The sequence below is a fragment of the Callorhinus ursinus genome, unplaced genomic scaffold (assembly GCF_003265705.2).
Source record: "Callorhinus ursinus isolate GAN/ISIS: 27379988/994484 unplaced genomic scaffold, GSC_fseal_2.0 scaffold8, whole genome shotgun sequence".
Lineage (NCBI taxonomy): Eukaryota > Metazoa > Chordata > Mammalia > Carnivora > Otariidae > Callorhinus > Callorhinus ursinus.
In genome coordinates this window covers 33427925-33452602 of record NW_027397070.1, presented here as the reverse complement: position 1 = coordinate 33452602, position 24678 = coordinate 33427925, and the positions used below count along the sequence as shown (strand labels likewise).

The following is a 24678-nucleotide window of genomic DNA, read 5'->3' as shown; positions in this document are numbered from 1 at the left end:
CCAAGCATTGTGAACTGTAAGTGCCAAAAATGACAAAAATAGAATTCACAATTACTGATAAGCTCATATGACAGGAATCACACTGTGAAACGAACAAACAAAATCAATGAATGTAACCAGGATTTGTTCAAATACATAGCGTTTCAGAAAAGAATGGAGACCTTCAGAATTACTTGAAGGCCCCTCCAAATCACCAGCATCCAACAAAACTGGAGATTGTTAGAACTCGCACCTTTGACACATGCTTTCGGTGCTCGGGTTAGAAACGAAAAATTCTTATCTTTACACACTTTGGTGCACTTCCTCCCACCCCATGACCCTGATACATTTGTGGGAAATTTTATATTCATATCCCATTTTAAACCATTTTAGGATTTTGAATTGTGTCTTACTATCAGAAAATCATCCATCTGAAGGGCAAAGAGAAGTATGAACATAAAGAAATGTGGCTGTTTAAAAACATATTCCAAGATTATACTTTAAAAATTAATGCCCCTCATTCTACTGCCAAAATTATCTGCCTTGGGAAACTTTAAAGCTTTCCCCTTACCCTCACCTGCTACTTTTGTTTCTAATCATTCAGGGGATGCTGTTCTCAGAGTATTTTCATATACAAAAAAAACAAAAACAAAAAACTTTCATAGTAGAAAATCTTGCCTTTTGAGGTAAATTTGAATTTTAAATGCAGCCAAAAATGTAATTTGAAGTCAAGTTGATTGAATCAGGTGAGTAATGCCACTTTTTTTTTATGTATACAAAAATGAGAGCCCTATAAAGTAACAAGATTGGCTTTCCTATGTGGCTCACAACCCAAGATGATTACAAAGAAGAATTCTAAAAATATTTGGAGAAGTGGCTGTATTCTTGGAATAAGCATAGAGCTTTCAAGAGCATTATACTTTCCTACATTTGGAAGTTTATGGAAAAAAAATGAATCCTTGTTTTTATAGACATGATTTGTCTAAAAAATGTGGTTGTTATTAGACAGGGAGAATAGACATGGTATTATTACACATAATAGGGTGTTAATAATTTGGGCATAAAGTCAGAAAGAAACTTCAATCAAGCTGGAGATATTTTCAGAAATGTGCAAAACAAAGATGCTTTTTAAAATTCAAAAGCACCATTCACGATTTGTGTGTGTGAAATTTCTCTCATTAAATGCCACTGTTCACAGAATCATTTACTCAGAATTTTAAAAGATATTTTTATGTTTTCTCCCTCTTTCTTTCCTTTCCTCCACCTGCCCCTCTTGTCTTCAGCATTTCACAGCCTTACTTGAATAAGTACTTTAAACTAGATATGGAATCATGGAACACTACATCAAAAACTAATGATGTAATGTATGGTGATTAACATAACATAATAAAAAATAAACTAGATATGGCATGACATCAGCTATCATATAAAGATTTCAATGTGAAATAGCCACCTTTTTTTCCTTGTATTTAAAAATGTTAATGAGTATTTGTGTGATAGGTGGGTGTATGTCACTATTTTGTAATCAAAGATGGAAATACATGATTCATGTCAGCTAAAGATACTTAATTTTTTCCCATGCTCAAGGCATCATCACAATCGTAAGTTTATAAATTATCTGTATATATCTTGCTACACTCAATGTAGTACAAAGCAGATGAGATAATCTCTCCTCTTTAGCACTCATGTATAATATATACACACACAGACTTAATGCAGCTGAACTAACATTTAACAAATATCTACAGTATTTGTCTGTAAAAGGCAAAATGATTGTGTGGTTCTTGGCATTCTGAGAAAATGGAAGTCATGTCTGGCATTTAGGAGGAAATGATAAAGTCTTCCAGTTAGGAAAATTATCAGAGAATAGGAATTCAGCAACTGTGAATAAAGGCAGAAAGAAAGTTAGGGATCTTAGGGGAAGGAGGCGAATGTGGTATTGCCTGAGAAGAAAAATCAAAGGAAGATATTTAAGAAATAAACATGGCATGGAATAAACTTTCCTGGTGAGTGAAGGGAAAATCGGAGAGATTGGAAGTGACAAGGTGGGGGCACGAAGGACTTCAAGGCAGGAAAGGAAGCCCATCCTAACTCTTGGTGTGTAGTAGTAGAAAGTTTTAAGAAAGGGATAGCTTGGGGAAGAAATCAGGAGCTGTAAGCAAAAATGGGAGGGGAAAGAGAGAACAGTGCTAATAAGTTACTTAAAAAATTACAGTATTGTTTCCTTGTTTGTTTATTTGAGACTATACAACTAGTCAGTGATAGAACTAGGATTTGAACCACAGTCTGTCCAGCTTTGGAACCCTATATTCTCTTCTCTACCCTCTGTTGCCCCCCAAAAGGTCAGTGGATAGGGAAACCAAGGATGACAACTTGGGGTACTATCATTATCTTCATCAGCAGCAACATCATCACCAACATCATCACCTCTGTTACCATCACCATCATCACCAACTTCACCAATATCACCATCATCATCATCATCACCACCATCAGCTACAGTTTTTATTTCCTACTTTACACTGGGCAACTTCCTGGGTGCTCAGGCTACTTAAAGGTAGAAATCACAGCATCTGCTTTAAGAGAGCTTACAGTCTAACTGAGGATCTTGTGCTTTATAAAAATTGGCCCTAATCAGGACCTGTGGGGAAGAAAAGGTACAGCATTTTCAGAAGTGGTTATCAAAGGAGATGGATTTAGAAGTGAAAGATATGTAAAGGCCAGCAACCAATCTGGTCCAGGTGTAAATACTTTGAGACAGAAATTAATGCCTTGAATAAAAGATGGAGAACAAATGACTCTCAAATTTAAGACTTAGACTTTTTCTCCCGCTGAGTGTACAATTACAGTGATTTTGTTTAAAAAGAAGAAAGAGAAGCTATGAAATATTGGGATGTATTAAAATTGCATAACACATAAAGGCCAGAATGTCATCCTTCATGTCTCATTCTGCTCCCAGTTTGGGTGTTTCACTGGAATGACAATAACAGCAACAAGTCACACTCAGCATAGTACATACATGACCCCATCTGATCCTCAAAGCAACTCTCTAGGAAGGTGCTATATTATCACTACCCCCATTTTACAGATGAGACAATTGAGGCACAGAGGTGCTATGTGATTTGCCTAAGGTTACACAGGAAGTATGTGCTAGACGTAAGAGTTGTACCTAGCAAATTGGTGCCAGAAGTCCTACCTTAATCACTGCACCATGCTTCCTCACTAATTTGTAAAAGAAAATGGGAAACCTGGAAAAGGGCCAGAGAAGATAAAGACAATTATCAAAGGGATGGGGAAACAGATATCATAAAATGTGAAAGAAAGGATTTGTTTGTTATAGAGAACATAAGATATGTGATTTTAAAGTATAGGAAGATATTCTGAGCAGTTATTTTCTGGAATAATCCCAGCCCTGGGTGACCCCGATCATCTGTCTTCTCCATTCCTGCTCCAGAGTAGCTGAGCACAACTAGAGAAGAGTCATAGATCAGACCAATTAGTACTCTCTGCGCCTAGAGTCCATAGCCTCTCCAGCCCCTCTCCCCCGCCCAACAATTTGAAACTTTTTGCTCGTCAGCTCACTTGGTGCTCACTCTAGGGACACTTCAGACTCTCTGCTCAAACTTGTAACTGACAGTCCCCTCTTGAAAGAGGACTTTGCTCCTACTTCATCAAGAAAAGTAGATGCCATCAGATGCATAGACCTTCATATTTTAGCCATCAAAGCTTACAAACTAAACTGGATTTATACCAGTCCTCAGCTTTGTCTTTCCAATTGTAAAGAAACCGGTGCCCTCTCCAGCCTTAGGAATCTCATGCTATCAATGATCTTTCCCTGGTATCCTTAGTCTTTCTTGTTAAACCAAATCCCTCCCATGAGGCCATAAGCTCTCACTTAAAAGGAAAAAAAAAACCCGAAAGCCTCTGCTATTCCTTCTTCCCTTTTCTCTCCCTCAGCTCCCTGCCTTCAGCTGAACTTGTCCAAAAAAAAACCAAAAAAAAACCTGCCTATACTTTTACAGCTGATCTAAACCCTAGTCTACAGATTTAATGGTGCAAGAAAGTTGTCGTTTTAATGCAATTCAATTTTTTCCCAATCCTCCATTTGGCCACATAGCAGAAACTTAAGATGGCAGTATCTAGGTCTAGGGGCTTATTTAGCACCAAGCATTGGGAAACACCAATCTTCAGTGGTCATCCATCCCTTACTGGCCTCCACTGATCAGTCTCGTCACATCCAAAGTTTGCTGCATGATTATCCAGGAGGACCCAGCTCTAACTGTGGACCACTTTAGAGCTCCTCTTTGAACACAAAAGATTATTACTCCATCTCAGCATCATGGAGGGCTGTGCCACACCCATAATGCTGTCTCCGGTTGCTTTTTTAAAACTTATTTTTAAATATTTTTGATTATTTGATATTTTTGATATCATTAGGTCAATAAGTCAAAATGATATATCAAGTATACATGGGGAGTTCCATTTGTGGAATGGCAGTGAGGATCTCTGTGGACCCACTACCCAGTGAAACAAGTATAACTGATCAAAAGTATTTAAAAAGCAACCATTTGAAGTCTCTGGAAATTGTCATAACAGCAGACAGCAAATGAAGAAACATTTATTCGAGAAAATCTACTATAATTCAATAAGAAGAGCAAGAGTCGGTGGCATTTGAATTATAACCCACTCCCCCTCTCCCTGCTTCCAGCTCAGTGTGACAGAAACTCCGCTCCCTCTTTCCCAGCTTTCAGTTGAGGACTGTGTTATCTCCCTGGGAGGAACCGGCCATGAGAATATCTCATCTTGTCAGCTACATGCTGCAGAGGCTAAATTCCAGGTGAGTGTAGCCCACCTAGCCCCCATCCATAGGGCAGATGCTTGACCTTAGGGATGGCATGCTGGGAATACCGGCGTCATGATTTTCCTCAACCCAGCTCGTTTGTAGGATGGAGGCTCCATCGTGAGAGAAACAAGCTGAGAAGAGCAGAGGCTACTGCCCACACGCAGTGCCCTGCTCGTGAAGTGTGGTGTCACTCCAAAAGAAGCAGGCCACTGTCCCTGCCCCCAGCTTCAGGGCTCTGGCTCAGATATTTTGGCTAGGGGTACAGACAGGACTTTGAACAGAGAGTGCTAAAGCTCTCCCCAGAGCAACTAACTTTATTAGAGAGAGAGTGTGGGGAAGTTCAAGTCTAAGGGCATTCTCAAAACAGTGGAGTTTTGGTGGTAAAAAATTCAGAGAAGGCTCTAATATAGCTTCTTGGGAGATACAAGCTAAAACGTTCGCAGCTGGTTGACCAGAGAGAAGCTGGGAAAGAAACAGCGAAGAAAAGCCTTGTATTACAGTTGAGTTTTTTTTTTAAGTCCTTTGTCTGTTTTAGATAACAGTCCTTTATCTCTTGCGAATATCTTTCTCAGTCTATGGCTTCTCTTCTCATTATCTTGGCCTTTTCAACATAAACAAAACAAAACATGAATCTGATAGGGAAGACCATGATGAAAAGACAGAGCTGTTCTTATCAATGAGTCTTACTCCTCCCTCAGGAGTACTTTGGGAATTTGTGGGAGCATTTTTGGTGTCACAATGTCACTGGCACAGAGTGAGTGGTGTCTAGGAATGCTAGATGTCCTGCAAAGCATAACAGAATACTGTCCCATGAAGAACTGTCCTTCATTCTGGACGGTTTTCAAACATCCCTCCAGATGCTGAAACAGCTGATAATTTATGGATCATTATGTAATTCCATACCTTGAATCCGTTCTGCATAGAAACACCGTATTTTGAACAAGGTTTTAGTGTGTTCCAAAAAGTTTCTTGAGGCGCAACTGTTTTGTAAATAGAAAATTTATTATATTTGTTCTATTTAGGTTTTTATGAAGCAATAGTCACCATTTTAGAAAGCTACAGCACAACTTGCTACACTTCTTGAGGTGATGGATTGTGAAGAACACACTAGTATTGGTCTGCATTTGTAGCTCCTGCAATCACTGTGACCCAACTCCTTCACTTTGTGTGTTCCGCAGGAAAAAAGAACTACTGGTGACTATAACAGACGGATGGTAGACATTTGGCCAAGAGAAAAATCTGCCTAATGTGTTCTCAAAGGTCCCAGTACATGGGTCAGCTTAAAGGAAACAACCATCCTCTTGTTCTCTCTTGAGGAACCTAACAATCGGTGTCACCGAAAACATTTTTAACCCTGCTTTACCTGTGGCTTCAGGGACTAGAGACAAGCTAATGGAGAGATGGCAGCGTTCACCCCTCCCTGGTGGGTGTTAAGCTTCTGCCCATTTCTGGATGTCAGGCGCCCAAGTCAAGTACCTAATTTCTTTTTTTAAGTTATTATTTTTTTTAACGCTCTTATGTATTTATTTGTCAGAGGGTTGTGGGGAGAGAGAACAAGCAGGGGGAGTTGGCAGGCAGAGGGAGAAGCCAACTCCATGCTGAGCAGGGAGCCCGATGCGGGACTTGATCCCAGGACCCTGGGATCATGACCTGAGCTGAAGGCAGACTCTTAACCGACGGAGCCCCCCCCAGGAATCCCACAAATACCTAATTTCTTGACAGCACAACGACACCCGCTCCCATTGTGAAGCGGGAAGGGGATGTTAAGCAGTAGTTACAGAGCCTGAAATACTCTGAACTCCCCACAAGGAGGCTCCATCATCAAGTACAACAGCGGGCGGGGCGGGGGAGGCGGGAGGACAACCATTTCAAAAGCAGCCCGTCTGATGCATTAAACTCCCATAATCTCTAAATGTATTAACATTCTTATTGATTACAGTTCGGTTCTCATTCTCATATAAAAAAAGTCATATCATCTTAGTGCTGTGAAAAGCTAGGGAAAATGTATCAAGTGCTAAGTCCACAATTTAAATTAAGCTGAGTATACAGAGCAAGACTGAGGGGGATAAGGTGGAGATTGGTAATTATAATAAAAAGGAATTTAAGGGGTGCTGGGTGGCTCAGTTGGTTAAGCATCTGCCTTCGGCTCAGGTCCTGATCCCAGGATTGAGCCCCAGGTCAGGCTCCCTGTTCAGGGGGGAGTCTGCTTCTCCTTCTGCCCCTCCCCCTGGCTCATTCTCTCTCTCTCTCTCTCTCTCTCTCAACTAAATAAATAAATAAACAAATAAATCTTAAAAAAAAGAAGAAATTTTCTTATGCTTCAGTTATTACTTTGATCCAACAGTTGTCACATAGGTTCAACTTTGGCTTTCCAAGTCAAATAAGAAAAACTTTGGCTCAATTTATTTCCTTTGGAAGGCAAACCATTCATTATTACCAGTTTAGTGGCTCTTTTCTTAATAACACATATGGCCATGTCATTGTTTTAATATCACCCTTTAAAATTAAAGTAGTGAATACTTCCTGTTGGATGATGTAATATCTTAAAATATTGGTAGAAACATTTCTAAATGGCCATAAGTTTATTTGACTAAATACATAATAAATAATCTATACAATTAAGATTTTTCTCAATGTACAGCATTAAAACTAGATGTAACATTGTATGATGTTAAGCTTTTTCTTTTGCCTCCTTAATTCTCTGGAAAAAAAAAACTTAAAATATGATTAGTGCTATACATGTTCAATTAGCTTTGTGTTTAAATCATTTATAACATATGATGTGTGAATAAAATGTCAGGGCAACTGAGAAATAAGGCAAATTTCCTTACATGGAAAATGGAAGTAGGTTTGTAATTGAGGAGTCTTAGCCTTCTAAGATTTTACTCTTCTTTAGAGAGTGGGATTTTAGATGTAGCTAGCATTTGAGTGCCTCGTTAGATCATTGGCATATGGTATTTCATTAATTTCTGGCTGAACCATAATAACTGGTATTGGAAATACTGGTATTGGAAGCCAGAGGCCGGGTGGGTGGAGAGAGAGGTGAGTAGGGGTGAAGGTTTGGGAGTCTGGGAGGAAGGAGGAAATGAGAGGAAATGCAGGGAGGGTAGTCTTAACGGGGAGCTCACAAAAAGAGTGATTTATGTGCATGCATTAGACTGTCTTCCTTGTCCTTATCAGCCCCTCTGCTGCCAGATGGGTCTCTGTTTTTCCAGTCAGTTGAATTTAAGCATCAATATTATGTTTGAAATGTAAGAGTGAAATTGGCTTCCCGTGATAACTTTTTAATGATTACTGGGTACCCACGCAACCAGCTTCTGAATGTCTGGTCACTCTTCCTAAAGGTCACAAGCACACCTAGCTGGCCCTACTGACAGAGTAGACCCAGTGGCCTTTCTCAGGTCAGCCTGAGCCAAGTGGTCAAGAACTCATTGAGACTCACACATGCCCCCTGTGCACGTGGAAGAATCTGGTTTCCTTGGGGATGCTCAGGCTGCCCTAATAACTCCACTCCCTTCCCTCTGCCAGTATGCCACCCAGGATGTGTGTGGTGATGAAAACCTGCAACCTCTGTCCCCTGCGTGGCTGGGGGGGGCTCTCCTGTCGTCCTCAGAGAAAGAACAGGAGATTGTGTCAAAGCTTGCCCGATTGCTCTCAACTTGTATACAGACTCACTCCTTTAGAGGAAAGGGAAGATTCTCCCACTTTTGTTTTGGAAATGGGATGTTAGCCTTAGAGTCTTACATTAAGCCTAACACAGATCGACTGTCCCACAAAGACCTTCTCTGGGAAATGGGAGTGGTCGGGTTCTTTTAGGAATTGGGGCAAGGGCTGGATGGGAGTGTTTTTCAGTTGCGGATTTCTTGTCTGAATTATGTGAGGCCTCCACAGGACGGGACAACAGCTCTTTTAAACACTAAATAAAATTATGTAAAATCAGGGTTCTCTGAATCTGGCAAAAATGCAAAAACAGTGGAGGAGGAGTCTTTGTGATCATGTGTAAACTTTCTGTCCTCTACTGAACATTCCCTCCTGACTGTCTCCTAGATTTCTTCCTGTGACCTACTTTGAAGGGAGAAGAAGCGGGGGGAAGAAATCCCTTCCCAGTGAGAGCAAAGACAGAGAAGGGGACTGATGAGGAAGGGGAGGGAATAAAGAACATTTTTAAAAGATAAAAAGAGGGGAGGAGAGAAGTTGCCTGCAATTACGGGGTACCCAATGAGCAATAAAAACTTCATGCATTTATTAGTTTGACATCTATTTATTGAGCATTTGCCATGTACCAGGCTCTCAGATCCTAATGGAAAGCAGGGAAACTGTTGTCTTGTCTTGTGGAGCATGTAGATTGAGGGAGGCACAACATTTATTAAATAAAGTAAATGAGGTTGCTGATAAATTCTTAGTTCATTCTAGTTTTACACTATTCCTCTCATGCTCTGTAAGTTTATCCAGAAAACTAAGTAAATAGAAGTGAGCTACTCTGGACTATTAAACTATAACATTGGTTCAAAAAAACATTCTCCAATTTAACTTTATTTTTCCTCTTGCTTTCCCAATTGGGGTAATGCTTTTGTATTACTGCAGGTCTACATATTTTAAAGGAGCTGATAAAAATATATTTGTTCATTTCCATATAGTCTACTTTACCAGCTTATTTGCAAAATTTTCCTGAGAAATGTGTAAAGGAAAAAAGTCAGAGTCAAGAGTGGCTTTTTAAAAAATCAGTAAGTGGGATAGACGCAGGACAAATATAATTTGAAATTAAGCACAGAACGCTGGATTTGACATGAGGTGGATAACCTGACAGCCTATCAAAAAAAAAAAATCAAATACTCTTGTGTACTCAAGCATTTAAATTGATAACAGAGGTGAACTTGAGGCCAATGCTGTCAAATAAGTTCTAAATAGATTCCAGACTGGCTCTTTGTCTTTGCTTCCAAAAAGACTAATCAACTTTATGTAGCTACATTTTACCTTTGAATGATCAAACTGCAGGTGTGATAGACAAAATATTTTAAAAACCAGCATAGCATGGACAGAGATGAAGTCTGTATACCTTACTTTTTTGATGCACCTTGTCTAAATAAATATCCACTTTAATTGTGGGGAACCTGGTAGATAGTTAGCATGCAATGAAATTCCCCCCCCCTCCAGTCCATTAAAAATTAGGCTATACTCCTCTGGAAGAAAGAGTTAATATGACCAACTTCATCCTCGAATAACATAGCTAATATGGGAAAGAGAGAGAGTACATTCCTCCTGAACAGGTTCTCCACTTTAAAAAAAAAATTTTTTTTTATTTATTTGAGAGACAGACAGAAAGGGAGAGACAGAGAGAGAGAGAGCACATGCATCGGTGGGGGGAGGGGCAAAGGGGGAGGGAGACAGAGACTCTCAGGTAGACTCCCCGCTGAGCATGGAGCCTTGATCCCACTAGCCCAAGATCATGACCTGAGCCAAAATCAAGAGTTGGATGCTCAATCAACTGTGCCCCAGATTCTCCACTTCTCAACATTTCTAAAATAATGTGCTGGCATTCTGGTTGTCGACAGAATGTCGTTGAAAAGATATAGAGGGTGCAACTGGAAGATAGATGTTTGTTCAGTATACACCGAAATATCAGTGACCTTAGTGTGAGACACATAGAGAAAGAGGTCAAAGGCTGGAGCCTCTCAGTGCCCCAGATGGCAGAAGCCAGCTATGCTTCTGTGCTGCATTGCAAACAACCGCTGCAGGAGGCAGCACTGTGTCACCCAACGGGGAAGGAAAGAACAGGTTCGTTTCTACGGGATCTACTGGGCCTTTTGTAGTATTCTCCTGCCTAATTTGAGAGTAAAGGAGCAAGTGCATAACTTGACCTTGGTGAGGGCATAGTGAGCAGGAGTTTGGATCACACGGTAATGAGGGTCTGGGTCACCTAAGCAGGTAAGCCAACGGGGCTGGCAGAAGTTCTAGCCAAGGATGAGGAGAATTTAGGCTGCTAAAAGGGAAGGGAGATGCTGAATATTCGTTGCAGTGCTGAGATTAACTGCCATAGTGAGGATCATACTTCATCCCGCTAACTTTTTCTTTGTAAGTTTCCTGAGGAAAAGAAACCAACCAGAATCCTGAAGAAACGGTCCTCAGATGGAATCAGTGGAATCCAAGTGAATCCAAGCAATGCAAGGGGTGAACTGTGGTATCTTGTCTGGATAACCCCTTCTGGAGCAAGGCACTCACAACCACCCCCCGCCCCGCCACTTGCAGAAGTATTACCTGTTGATGGCTCATAGCTAATCCCTCCCTTTGCCCTCAGGGGAAAAGAATTGCTTCACCTAAGGTTGTGCCCACTCTCCAGAAGCAGCCCAAACCCAGTGACTGGTCTATGTGGGAGTACAAAAATCCAGTCCTCTTACCTGAATTTGGGACAATGCTGAAGGATTATCCAAGCTCCCGAGCTTCGATGGGATCTGCTGAAGACTTTCTTGCAATTTCCCCATGGTTCAACTTCTCTTGCCCAATCCTGCTTCCTTAACTCCTCACAATTTTTATTCCTGAGACCACTTTACAATAAACTTCCTGTATGCAAATTTCCGTTACTATATCTTTTTCCTGGGAAATACAATGTAAGAGAGCTATTTTAAACATAGTAGAAAAGTATATGTTTGTGAAACATTTTATCAAAAGTATGCTGGAAATAGGATGTGTTTGAGTATATGTTAACTAATTTAGCCGACCTCAACAAAACAAATAGAAAGATTAAGCAACAGAATAATATTCGGTAATTCTAAATCACTGAACAGGCATTCTAAACATGCTTACTTTAAAGGCTACGCTTTATTTTTAAGTAATTAATGTATGTTCAGCCAAATCAAACAAACTGCTTTAGTTCTTTTCATAACAGCTGAGGTTAATTATATAAACACCAATGATGATATGCTTTTACTTTTTCACATTTTTATTTTATCAAAAAAAATGTTTCAACTACGCTTTGTAGTCATGACACACATTTTTAAGCCTAAAGTTTATTATTTTTCAACCTCATGCTTTCGATAGTTTGGTTTAATTTGTCTAATATGACAAATTTCAGAATTTATTAAAAATTGTTTTGTTGAAAATTTATTTTTCTAAATGGGAGATTCTACATTCGGTCTCTTGAAAAGTTCATTTCACAGCTATATTGATGTCAGTGAGGCCTGAGAGACAGTAAATTATAAAGCAAAATTGTAAAAGTTGTTCAGAATCTATGTTTTTTTTATAACAGCTTAATTGAGATATCAGTCACATGCATATGATTCACCCTTTAAAGTATGTAATTCAGCCAGTTTTAGTATATTCACAGACTTCTTTGTTAACCACTATCACATCTGACTTTAGAATGTTTTCATCACCCAAAAAAGAATCTCCATGGTCTCCAGCAGTTGCTTCCCTTTCCCCTCTCCTCCTAGCCCCTGGCAACCACTAATCTACTTTCTGTCTCTATGGGTTGGCCTATTGTGGATGTTCTGTATAAATGGAATCATACAATATACGGTTTTTGTGACTGGCTTCTTTCATGTATATTAATGAACCTTGTTTTCGGAGTTCATCCATGTTGTAGGATGTATCAGCATTTCACTCTTTTTATTGTTTTATTCTCTTCATTGCTGAATGATATTCCATTGTATAGATATACTATACTTTGTTTATTCATTCATCAGTTAATGAGTAGGTTGGGCTTTCTTTTAGCTACTATGAATAATGAATGCTGCTATGAACATTATGTATAGGTTTTGCGTGGACATATGTTTCCATTTCTCGTGGGTATATACCTTGTAGTGAAATGTCAGGTTAAATGGTAAGTCTATGTTTTACCCTTTGAGGAGCTGCCAAACTTCTCCAAAGTTGGCTGCCATTTTACATTTCTACCAGCAGGGCATGAGGGTTCTCCACATTCTCATCAATGCTTGTTGTGGGTTATTGGTTTGTTTTGTTTTTAATATTAGCCTCTCTAAGAGGTACAAAGTGGTATCTCATGGTGGTTTTGATTTGCATCTCCCTAGTGACTGATAACTTGGGAAAACGCTGATTTAGGCAGGAGGAGCTGATACCTATCTTTAAGTCTTAGAATAGAGAGACAGAATTTTATTTGTTATTTATAGGTGAACAAAGAGTTGATGTTAAACAGAGGCAGAATTTAGCTGTTTGTAAATGAAATGTCTAATGAATAGGTTGAAGAGAGAGAGAGAGGGTCCCGTTCCCTGGGAATGTTTCAGTAGATGCTCTAGAAGGATTCTGTAGGGCTACCCTTGCTATGCTGTGGTTTGTAAACCAATGTGGCAAATTTACAAAGTATACTGTGATTAATTTTTAAGCCATACATATATAAGCTTGGCAAGAATATTTTTTCTAAGCAAGGCATTCACATATTCCTAAGTATTCTGTGGGAAACAGAGTCTCATACCAGTTGGAGCCTGTGGGGTGTTGAGTATGTTGGGACAACAGCACTTTTCAGAAGCTCCTATATTAGGTGAATGCCCACTCCATCTGCATTAGTCATGCTAGAAGCCACAAGGAAAACATTTTGCTGACTCCTGGATTACAGTCTCTTTTCTAAATGCTCTCAAACCACTGTTTAGTAATGTCCTAAAGAGGGGTGCCTGGGTGGCCCAGTCGGTTAAGCATCTGCCTTCAGCTCAGGTCATGATCCCAGGGTCTTGGGATCGACGGAGTCCCACATGGGGCTCCCTGCTCAGTGAGGAGCCTGCTTCTCCCTCTGCCTGCCGCTCCCCCTGCTTCCCCTGCTTGTGCTCTCTCTCTCTCTCTGGCAGGTAAAAAAATATTTAAAAAAAAAAAAAAAAAAGTAATGTCCTAAAGAATCTTTCTAGGATATGAGATCGTGTTCTGAGATTCATCTTTTTGACAAACAGAATCTTCACTGTTTCAACATATCTATGAATAAAGGGAATAATTTAATTTTCTCTATATATGAATGATATGTATGTATACTTATATATATGTGTGTGCATGTGTGTATATGTATATATGTGTATTATGTCAGTAATTACCCACTGAATGAATAAATGAATGATGGTGATTTAATGGTAAAGAGAGTGATGCTAGAGAACGTAAAGTGGCCTCCAAAACATGAAACAGGGGAAGAACAGAGAAATGCATGGACAGTTCTAAATAATTTTACTGTAACTTACATGACTCCTGGTTTTCCAAAATGGAAACACAAAAAAGGGAGAATATTGAGCTCAACTCTTACTGAGGCTAAGACAAGTGATAGAAATGCCAAATACAATTTTTAAAATAATTCCTAATATGGGCTTGTTTACTAGCAGAGTTCAAAAAATTTTATTATTAGAGATGATCCAATGTCTTGCTGTGGGAGTTGATTGAGGTTTTGTTTTGTAAGTTTTCAAGTACACAGCCCACATGCAGTTTATAAAAAGAAAATCTTGCCTACAAATTAATATTTCAATAAAATTAAATAGAGAAGAGAATAAGCTCTTGCTTTTTCTGTTTTCTCCTCTCTCTCTTTCTTTTAAAAGATTTCTTATTTTTAAGTAATCTCTCTACCCAATGTGGGGCTCAAACTCACAACCCTGGGATCAAGAGTTGCATGCTCTACCGATTGAGCCAGCAGGCACCCCTATTTTCTCCTCTCTTAATTTAACAGCTTTATGGTATATGTACTAATTTCCTTTTGCTGTTTTTAACAAATCACCACAAATTTAGTGGCTCAGTACAACACACATTTATTCTTTTCTTAGAGTTTGGAGGTCGGAAGTCTAAAAATGAGTCTTAGAGGGCTAAAATCAAGGTGTCGGGAGGCTTCTTCCTTCTGGAAGCTTCAGAAAAGAATCCACCCCTTGCCTCTTCCAGCTTTTTGAGCCTTCTAGCATTCCTTGGGTTAGGGCCACATCATTCCAATCTCTGCTTCCAACATCACATTGCCTTCTCTCTGACCTCTTTCGTCCCTTTTGTAAAGGCTCTTGTGAGTCTTATCTGGGCCTACCCAGATAACCCAGCATCTCCTCATCTCAAAAGCCTTATGTTAAGCGTATCTGCAAAGTCCCTTTGCCATGTAAGGCTAACATAGTCATAGGTTCCAGCAATTAGGACATGGAACGATTTGGGGGGCCATAATGCAGCCTAGCACAGTATATGATATGTATTTTGGAGTTAGGTGGGTACATGCCACCAACCAACCAACCAACCATCTCTCATTGATATTATTTATCTCATTTATTTTCACTGCCTTTGCACCTGAATATCTATGCAGTTAAGAGAAGATATGGGCTTTAAAAACAGCTCTTTCATTTTTAGCACTGAATCCTGTGTTGATTCATGATATCAACTCAGGTAAGTGTTTTTGACTCAACTGGAAAGGAGGAAAGTTGAACTCAACCTGGAGCCTGGCATTTGCCTGAGAGGGCATCATGACCCCTTCCAGAGTGATATCTGCGTCAGTTCTGAACAGGGTAAAAGCATGGCAAGGGACATCCAAGTCATAGCTGTATGGAGTAACTCAGAATCATAGATTATTTAGAGAGATCAACTTTTTTGGGAGTTTTTTTTAAAATAACTATTAAACTTAATTCTAAGGAAACTGTAGATTCCCATGTGGTTGTAAGAAATAATAGACAGATCCCATGTACCTTTTACCCAGTTTTTTCTACAGCAACATCTTGCAAAACTATAGTACCACATTACAATCAGGATACTAATGCTGATACAGACAATATACAGGACATTTTCATCACCAGCAGATTCCTTCATGTTGTCCTTCCCTTTTTTTTTTTTTAAGATTTTATTTATTTATTTCAGAGAGAGAGAAAGAGAAGAGGAGGAGCGGCAGAGCAGGGAGGGAGAGAACTGCAAGCAGACCCCACACTGAGTGTGGAGCCCAACATGGCGCTCGATCTCACCACCCTGAGATCATGACCTGAGCAGAAATCAAGAGTTGGATGCTTAGCCGACTGAGCTACCCAGGTGCCCCCATGTTGTCCTTCTATAGATATATCTGTCTCCCTCCCACATTCTTAACCTCTGGCAACTACTAACCTGTTCTCCATTTCTATAATTCTGTCATTTTAAGAATGTTATATAAATTGAATCACACAGTAAGTAACCTTTTGGGATTGCCTTTCTCTACACAGCATAATTTTCTGGAGATTGATCCAGGTTGTTGCATATGTTAATAATTGTTTTCTTTTTATTGATGAGTAGTATTCTGTAGTGTGGATGTATCATAGTTTGGTTAACTATTCATCTGTTGAAGGACGCCTAGGTTGTTTCTATTTGGGGGCTATTACAAATAGAGCTCAGAGGAACATTTGTGAGCAGGGTTTTGTGTGAACATAAGTTGCCATTTCTCTGGGATAAATGCCCAGCAGTGCAACTGTTAGGTTGTATAGTAGTTGTATGTTTAGTTTTTTTTAAGAAACTGCCAAATTACGTCCCAGAGTAGCTGTATCATTTTATATTCCCAGCAGGAAGGCATGAGTGATCTGGTTTCTTTTTACCCTTGCCAGTAGTTGGTATTGTCACTCTTTTTTTATCTTAGTGATTCTGATAGGTGTGTACTGATACCTCATTGTGGTTTTAATTTGAATTTCCCTAATGCTTAATGATGGTGAACATCTTCCCATGTGCTCATTTGTTTATTTCCTGCATGCCTTTGGTGTCACTATGAGGTGGACAGGACAGCCGACAGAGCCAGGCTCAGCGGTTGTAACCTCTACTTCTGCCAAAGCCATTCTGTTGTTTTTATTTATTTTTATTTTATTTTTTAAAGATTTTATTTATTTATTTGACAGAGAGAGACACAGCGAGAGAGGGGACACAACCAGGGGGAGTGGGAGAGGGAGAAGCAGGCTTCCTGCTGAGCTGGGAGCCCGATGTGGGGCTCAATCTCAGGACCCTGGGATCATGACCTGAGCCAAAGGCAGACGCTTAATGACTGAGCCACCCAGGCGCCCTGCCATTCTGTTGTTTTTAAACCTATTTACATATGAGGGTTGTAAGCAAGATTTCATTTTATTTTATTTTTCAAGATTTATTTGAGAGACAGAGAGAGAGAGAGTGCACAAGTGGCAGAGGGAGAGGGAGAAGCAGACTCCCCACTGAGCAGGGAGCCCAATGCGGGACTCGATCCCAGGACCCTGGCAACTTGACCTGAGCCGAAGGCAGACGCTTAACTGACTGAGCCACCCAGGCGCCTCACAATATTTCATTTTAAAAAGGTTTTCTTTGCTTAAAAAAAATGAAGTCAACTTCATCTATTTTGCAGATTATTTTATATGGAAATGACTTGACTACCCAAAATCCTAGACAAAAACTAAATTCAGAATTAGAAACAAATGACTCAACTACATTTATATAAAAATGCATTCAAAAGCCAGCATGTGTTTTTTAACTGTGTTACTTCCTTACAGTGAACGAATGCAAGCTGACTCTAATTTTTAAAAATGAAAATTATCTCCTACTAATTGAAAAATGGCTAAAACATCTCTCACCTGAAGTCTGGACCACAGTTTCCTTTCACGTCGGACCAGCGTGTCCATTATCCTTCCACACGTCAGGCAGGAGGGACTCTGGTGTGGAAGAATAAGAAGCACACAGAAGTAAAGGCTCTCATCATTTGGTTGTAATACCTTAGATGTAAACATAATATATTTGTAACATCTAGGAGTGATGATGAATACATGCCAAATGCTTACATACGGTCTGATTTTGTGATTCTATAGGTTCATTATTAGAAAAGAAACTGTTCCCAGGGAGCATGAGTCCCACTGTAATCTTGAATTCCTCTGGAGGAAAATTCCCCTGGAGACACTAGTATTTTAGACTTTTCTTCCCATACTCAGGCCCTCTTGCTTTTTCATTGAGGAGAGACTTTGTGAGCGAGGTCAAAAAAGTGTCATGTAAAAAAAAAAAAAAGAGAGAGCTATCTCTACTACACTTTTCCCAGTAGTTTCCACAGCCCCGCAGCGGCAGTGTCAGAGTTCGTACCCCCCGAGGGGAGACACACGAGGGCATTATGGACCCAGGCTGATGCAAACTTGCCAGTAACTCCAGCAGGCCTCAGTGAGGCCATCTGAGGTGACAGCCTGTGGCAGGACATGAGCCAGCAGAAGTCGCATCCTCCCGGGGGTGGGGGCAGGGATCAAAGGACAGAGGTCACTCCATCCTGGCTCCCAGGGAGCAGCGTGACCTCCCCACCCACTGTGTGAGCCAACTGGGGCTCTCGGCGGCCTCTAGATGCGTGTGCAAACAGCTCTCCAGAAGAACACGAGCTGGCCACCGTGGAACATTTTTCTCCCATATTATCATCCATCTCAATTCTTCTGCTGGGAAATCTGTGAAAAGTCAAGGATAGGTCTGGTGAAAAGAAAATCAAAACAAAACAGATTCATGTGTGTCTTCATTCTGCACATGTACCTCCGCAAATATTGTGATCCCCACGACTGTATGTGAGGCCTTCAAACATGGTGGTCAGAGGCTCGCTGGAGAAGTTCCATGCTGTTGGCTTGCGTGTGGTTTTCTTTCTCTCCGTGTGTGGCAGAAGGAATTAGTTGGGGGAGTGATCTCTTTTGGAATAATATATTTTATGTTCCCATCGGACCTGGGGTTTGAAAACACAAGTAAATGTTTAGGAGGAGTGTTTGCAGCAAGGGGGAACATGGGCCTGCTGGCTGACTGGACCCTGGGGAAACTCTTGTACTGCATTCACTCATGCTTCATTGGATTCCCCTCCCCGGGCCCAGTCGATACCCCAGCAAAACTGGAAGGCAGAAACAGGGTGCCGGCCAATTCCATCATTCCCATGAAAACGTTAATGTCATTCCCACCAAACTTACTTTAACGGGAGCCAGAGGATCCAGAGCTGGTAAAGCATTCCCTCTTTTTCCTAGAGGAAGTAGGAGGACCTGGTGCCTCAGAAAAAAATGCGAGACTTGAGCCCATCCCCAGATAACTATAGAATCAAGGCAATTATTGTATCTGTCTGGTCCTGGCTGTTCCGAAATCAATGTGGCTACGAGTTTCAGCAGAAGAGCAGTGTTGTTCTAAAGCAGCATTCTCTCAATTTGTGTCCTGGTTTCAAAATCATCAGCTGTACCAGCAGCGAGAAAAGCGAGAGAGACACCTTGAAAAGATTGACTAAAAACTTGGATGGGGCATTGACAAATATCTCAATTAGTCTGCAGAGCCACCTATCAGGAGGGTGCTATCATGAGCCCCCATTTACATACATGGGAACCGAGGGGTGGTAAAGGTTAAATAACGTTCCCAGAGTCACACGGACAGCAAGCTGGAGGGCTGGGACTTGAACATAGGGTTTGGCTCCATGCTAAACCGCTCAGCAATACCGCCAAGAAGAATCCCAAAAAGGGCTATGGGGGCGCATGGGAGTGACACTAACAGATGGACTAGGTATGGGGGCTGAGATGGAGAGAATTCTCCTAGGAGTCAAAGCTCGTGCTCAGTCCTGGAGGGCGGGAAGGAGTTGGAAAGGGGAAGAGTCAGAGGTGGGAAATGGAAAGATTAACCCAGAATGGGAAATGGGATGTGCGAATATGCAGAAGCTAGGGAGAATATTGCAAGGTCAAGGAAAACTAAGTGGGGCAGGGTGCTCAGGTCACTGAATTTTGGTTGAACTGAGCAAGGGAGTGCAGGGGCAGGGGGCGGGGTGGGGGTTGAAGCAGAAATAGGAATCAAGACTGGAGAGCTTTCTAAGGCCAAAAAGAATTTAATTTTGATAGCGAGAGTAGTTAAAAGACAATGCCTTAATCCTGTAAGAAATGATGAAGGTATAGACTAAGAGAGTGGAGATGGGGAGGAAGGAAGGAATGGCCCCAAGAAATGTTAAGGGAAGTGGGAGGACTCTGATGACTGATTCAGTGTGGAAGGTGAAGGACAGCTGTGTCAGTGGGAAAGTAACGTTTCTGTATCCCACATATACGTGACGGTGGTGTTCACTCAGCTGGAGATGGCAGGGTGGAGGAAGGGGACATGCCTGGGAAGGAGAATGAGAGCAGTTTAGAGTATGGTGACTTTGAAGTAACTATGGGGCATTCAAGTAAATACTCCAACAGAGTGTTGATTGAATGAGTCTGGGGCACAGGGCGAGGCTTGGGTGAGGGAAATAGCTTTTTGAATCCTCCTGTAGTTTTGGAGGCTATGGGGTTGTGCCAATTTCTATCTCTCCAACCAAATTCACTCCCTATGATCATGTTCAGACGCTGGAGATGGGACTGGAAAAATCACATTTCTCTTTTGCCTGTTGCCCCCTTTTTAATCTCTGCCAATGGAGGGAGGCTCCGAACTGGAGCAGGGAGAGGGTATGAGCACCCTCGCCACACTTCCTCACTCCAGCAACTGTTCACTCTCGGATCCAGTGTGCAGCTTGTTTAACACCTGCAGAACCAGGTTCTTCTTATCCCTACTCAGAGAGCCTGCAGCCCTGTACTTACCCCCCTGCCCCACTGCACCAGGCCTGGGTCCGACCCCACAGGAACTTTCTCTTAGTTTTAAGAAATCCAACCTCTCCCTTTGTTCCTCCCTTCCTAGAGGTGGAGTTGCTTCCTGTGGGTGCCATATCTCTGCCATATCTTAGGATTCTCTTTTCACCCTTCTGGTTTCCTAGTTAACAACTTTATGCCTAGTTAATAATTTTATGCCTAGTTAACAATTCTTTATATTAATTTCTCATGGTTAAAATAACTCGCATGGGTCCGTCTCCTGACTGGACCCTGATGGTTGTAGGGTGACTATGGATACCCAAGGAAAGTATAAAGAGTCATGAAGAAGACAGCTTTGGAAAGAACCTGAAACCACCTACATTTCAAGGGATTTCAGCCCAAGGAGTGGACCAGAGAGGTGCTAGGGAATCCAGAAGGAAGATTCAACCAAGAAAGAGAGAGAGAACTGCAGACCAGAGCAATAGTAATGGAGCAAGTTTCCTGAGGAAGGAAAGGAGTGAAGCTGGGTGAGAAGTAGATCAGCTTTTGAGTCAGGAGGTGCTGAGAGTCCAGGAGGTGGGGAATTGATGTGGTCTGAGGGAGGAGGAGAAGGAGGTTTGCAATAGTCTCTGAAGAGGAGGGAAGAGAAGGTTGGCTAAGGGCAGCCTGTGGGACAGAGCTGAGGGCAGGGGAAGAGGGGCACTCAGGGAACTGGAATTTGAGATGACTCCAATCCACACGACTGGGTGTGTTCTTTGTTTGTTTTATATTATCAGGGCATAGCAGCACTTCGTAAGGCATTGAAAAGTCAGACAATGGGTTAATCCAAGGAAGAAGTTTGCCTGGAGCTCAAGGGAGATGTGGGTACCCACAAGAGGGGGTTTAATATGGATGACCCTGGGCCTAGGTTGGTAAGAAAATGAAATGAAGCTCATGCAGGGGTGATGTCCAGAAACACACAACTCTATGTGAGCTCATGGGGGGCGGGTGCTCTGTATTTAACTCTCTGTAACTAAAGCCATAACAGGAAACATTTTCAAATATGCTCTGGCCAGAGAGAAGAAAATCCCCCACAGGGACTGGACACTAGCTTTAATCTTAATAAAACACGGTGGTTCACCTTTAGGCCCAACCTAATTTACAAATTACCATTGTCCAATGGCTTATAAATCTGTATAGTTTAATCTTTTATTTCAGGCAAGGAACTGTTTTTTGAGAAGTGTGATAAAGAGCTTAGAAAACTTTAGAACACCTCAAATATGAAGATCAGGAATACTGTTTTAATGAGGTAGTTCTCCTTTGAATGCCACTTTTTTTTTTTACTCCTTTACTTTTTCTTAGGGCTGAGATCAAGTCTGATAAGCACGTTAACTTAGGCAAATAATGATGGTAATAAAATATTATGCCACTGCAAAATATACTAAGTGCCCAGGCTTCTGAACCTTTCCAATTTTTTTTCTTGTAAATGCATTTGTATGGGGGTAGTTTTCCCCTAAGACAGACCATAATTTTAAAAACTTGTATTTACTGCAGCCCTATAAATTACTGTTCCCCCTTAATGTTGGCAAGTAGTGATTTATTTTCGTAAAATTGCAGACCTCACTAAGCATGCTTTACTGTGTATTTACTTCCCTAGGGCAAGTGAGACTTTTTTAGCATATTGCTTGGGGGAAGCCTAAAAGGTATTAAATTCCTAATTTACACATGAATTCTTAGTTTGCTCTGATCTCATATATTTTGTACAAAATGTTCTTATATTCTTAAGAAACTGAAATATACAACTATTAGTAATTCTTCCATGTTTAGAGTAGAGCTTTATTGAGGCTAAATATTTTCAAATTTATCTTTTTTATTTCTGCAATCCTGATTATCAAAGGCATTTATGTAATAAGTTATATCTAAGACTCATTTTTCCATTGATGAGATTTATTTTAACCCTTCTCTCATCAAAGATTTACCTAAGAAAGGCACAGAAAATAAAATTAAACTGAAATAGGTATAGATTTAATTCAATTATAGAGGCTTTTGAAAATAAAATGTATCCAGAAAAATACATGGAATGGTGAATGTAGCATCAAATGGTAAAATGCTGAATGATTTCAGGTGGAAACAATTCAATATCCATGAATTGCAGCTACTCCATCACCTGAAGAATCTGAGTATTGCTGCGTCAGGGACCCTAGCAAACACTGTAGAAATCTTCAGCACGTCTGACAGAAGTTATGTAGTAGAAGAAACACTTGAGCTAGACAAACAGAGGTTCAATTTCCAGCTTGGCCACTTACTAGAGGTAGACCTTGGTCAGCTTTAACTTTTCGTAGTCACAGTTTCCTTGTCTGAAAATTAGAGATAGAGTAATTACCTCTCAAGATCCTTGGGAGAAACCATTGTGATTACAGGTGTTGGGTGCTTGACCTCCTGTCATGATGGTCCCTGACTTCCTCCAGCCTCAGGGTCTGACCTCCCAAATGAACATCTGGGGAGACATCAAGTAAGATTTCCCTATAACTCAAGAGGTGGATGCCACCAATAAGCCATCATTCTTTGGTTACAAACTTTAAAATGTGGAACTGTTTATACTTTGAAGACTTGATGCAAAACGTGTGATGGAAAAAAAAAAAGAGTTTATTCTGGAAGTTATCTCCAACAAAGAAAGGGACAGTGGATAGAACCACTGAATCCTATACTAATGCCTTGTCATAAAAGCCACCAAGCATCATGACTTAATTTGGACATTTGGCTAAACTGCAGACTCAGGAAGCAGTTAGAATGATGAACACAGTTATCTGAAGCATACAGCAACAATTATTTTGTTTAAAAAAAATAGCTTGGTTTAAGGAATCCTTTGCTATCACATCTGATCCAAGGACTAGCAGTGGGATCGTTTCATCTGTTTATCAGAACTATCCAAATAATAATAACAATCACAGTTGTACCTTGGTTCAGGAAAGGACTCCCATGACCTTCTCCACAGCAGCTGTTCGTTCCTCTGCTTCTCATCAGCTTGAGTCTTTGCAGTACTCGACAGCTTGTGAAGGGTTTTCCTGGCGGTAACCTCTCCAGACACACAGGGCTGGTTTCATCTCTCTCCTTGCTTTCTCTTCTTCTCAATGGCAATCTTAACTCTCCTGTGAAGATCTGTCACCCACACCCTCACTTCCGTCAGTCGTCCCTGGCAGGGAGCTCCAGGAACTCTAGCTTTCACTTCTCTTCCATGCTCCAGTCCCCGTTCTACTTGTCTGCCTGTCACCTTTGCCCTAGTGTCTCACAGGTACCTCGAACTCCTCAGAGCTCTCCTCTGAATGTATTCTTCCTGGTTAACAGCATTCCTATTGACTCAGGGACACAGGCTCAAAAATATTGGCTTCTCTTTCGCCTCCAAAATGTAAGCAGTTGCTATATTCTATATTATCAGCCTTTCTAATTAATGCACTTAAATTTCTATACCTCCTGCCTTATCTCAGGTCCTCTTTACCTTTCCCTAGGACTACGGCAACCGCGATCTAAAGGGTAGGTTTTATCCCATTTCTACACGCTCCCGCCCAAGCCCAGGTCCAATGATGGTGCTTCCCTACTCCAAAATCTTTGCAATTTCTCTTTGCTTAGGGATTTAAGCTCTACGTTCATCCCCCATCAAAGCTCACTGCATTATGGATCCAACCTACTTTCTGCTCCTCTGTACCTACCTATATTCCAACCAAAGCATTTGAAACCAACATTTTATTGAACGCTCCTGTTTTAGACACTGTAATGAACATTTAAAATATATTATGTTGTTTAATCCTTAAAACATATAATGGTAAGAATGCTTGGGTGGCTCAGTCTGTTAAGCATCTGACTCTTGATCTCAGCTCAGGTCTTGATCTCAGGGTCGTGAGTTCAAGCTCCACACTCGGCATAGGGCCCACTTAAAAAAAAAAAATAGTGGTGCTTGGGTGGCTCAGTCAGTTAAGCGTCCAATGCTTGATTTTGGTTCAGATCATGATCTCAGGGTTGTGAGACTGAGCTCCACGTCAGGCTCCATGCTCAGCAGGGAGTCTTATTGAGATTCTTTCTCTCTCCCTCTGCCCCTTCCCCACTCTCTCTGTCTCTCTAAAAGAAATAAATAAATCTTAAAAAATATGTACATATATAACGATATTATTTTACTCATTTCGCAAATGAAGAAACCGAGTCTTGGGAAATTCAGGTAAATTGTCCAAAGCATTATGGTTGGTAGGGAACAGTGAGAAAATTTAAATCTGAACTCTCCACATACACCTTATATATTTTTTTGCTTATCTGCCTCTATTCATGCATTTTCCTTCATGTGAATTTCTGCAGTGTCTTCTACACATAACATTTGTGTATCAAAAACTTACTCATCCTCCAAGACCTCTTCCTTGAGGTCTCCCCTAAGGTCCCAACTAGTGGTACTTTGTCCTA

The 24678-nt window shown here is 40.9% G+C and overlaps 1 long non-coding RNA gene across 2 annotated transcripts; it reads right to left on the bottom strand.

The window, feature by feature from the left end:
• Positions 1–4673: 4673 nt before the first annotated feature.
• Positions 4674–23516, bottom strand: LOC141373249 (uncharacterized). 2 transcript variants are annotated; one of them, XR_012378999.1, is made up of 6 exons: positions 23190–23516; positions 22616–22729; positions 18233–18416; positions 17308–18150; positions 11218–11413; positions 4674–5423 (listed from the first exon to the last, which is right to left on the bottom strand). It is a non-coding gene; the product is annotated as an uncharacterized lncRNA (long non-coding RNA). The 2 variants fall into 2 exon arrangements; XR_012379000.1 differs by lacking the exon at positions 4674–5423 and adding an exon at positions 10132–10903.
• Between the last annotated feature and the right edge of the window lie 1162 nt (positions 23517–24678).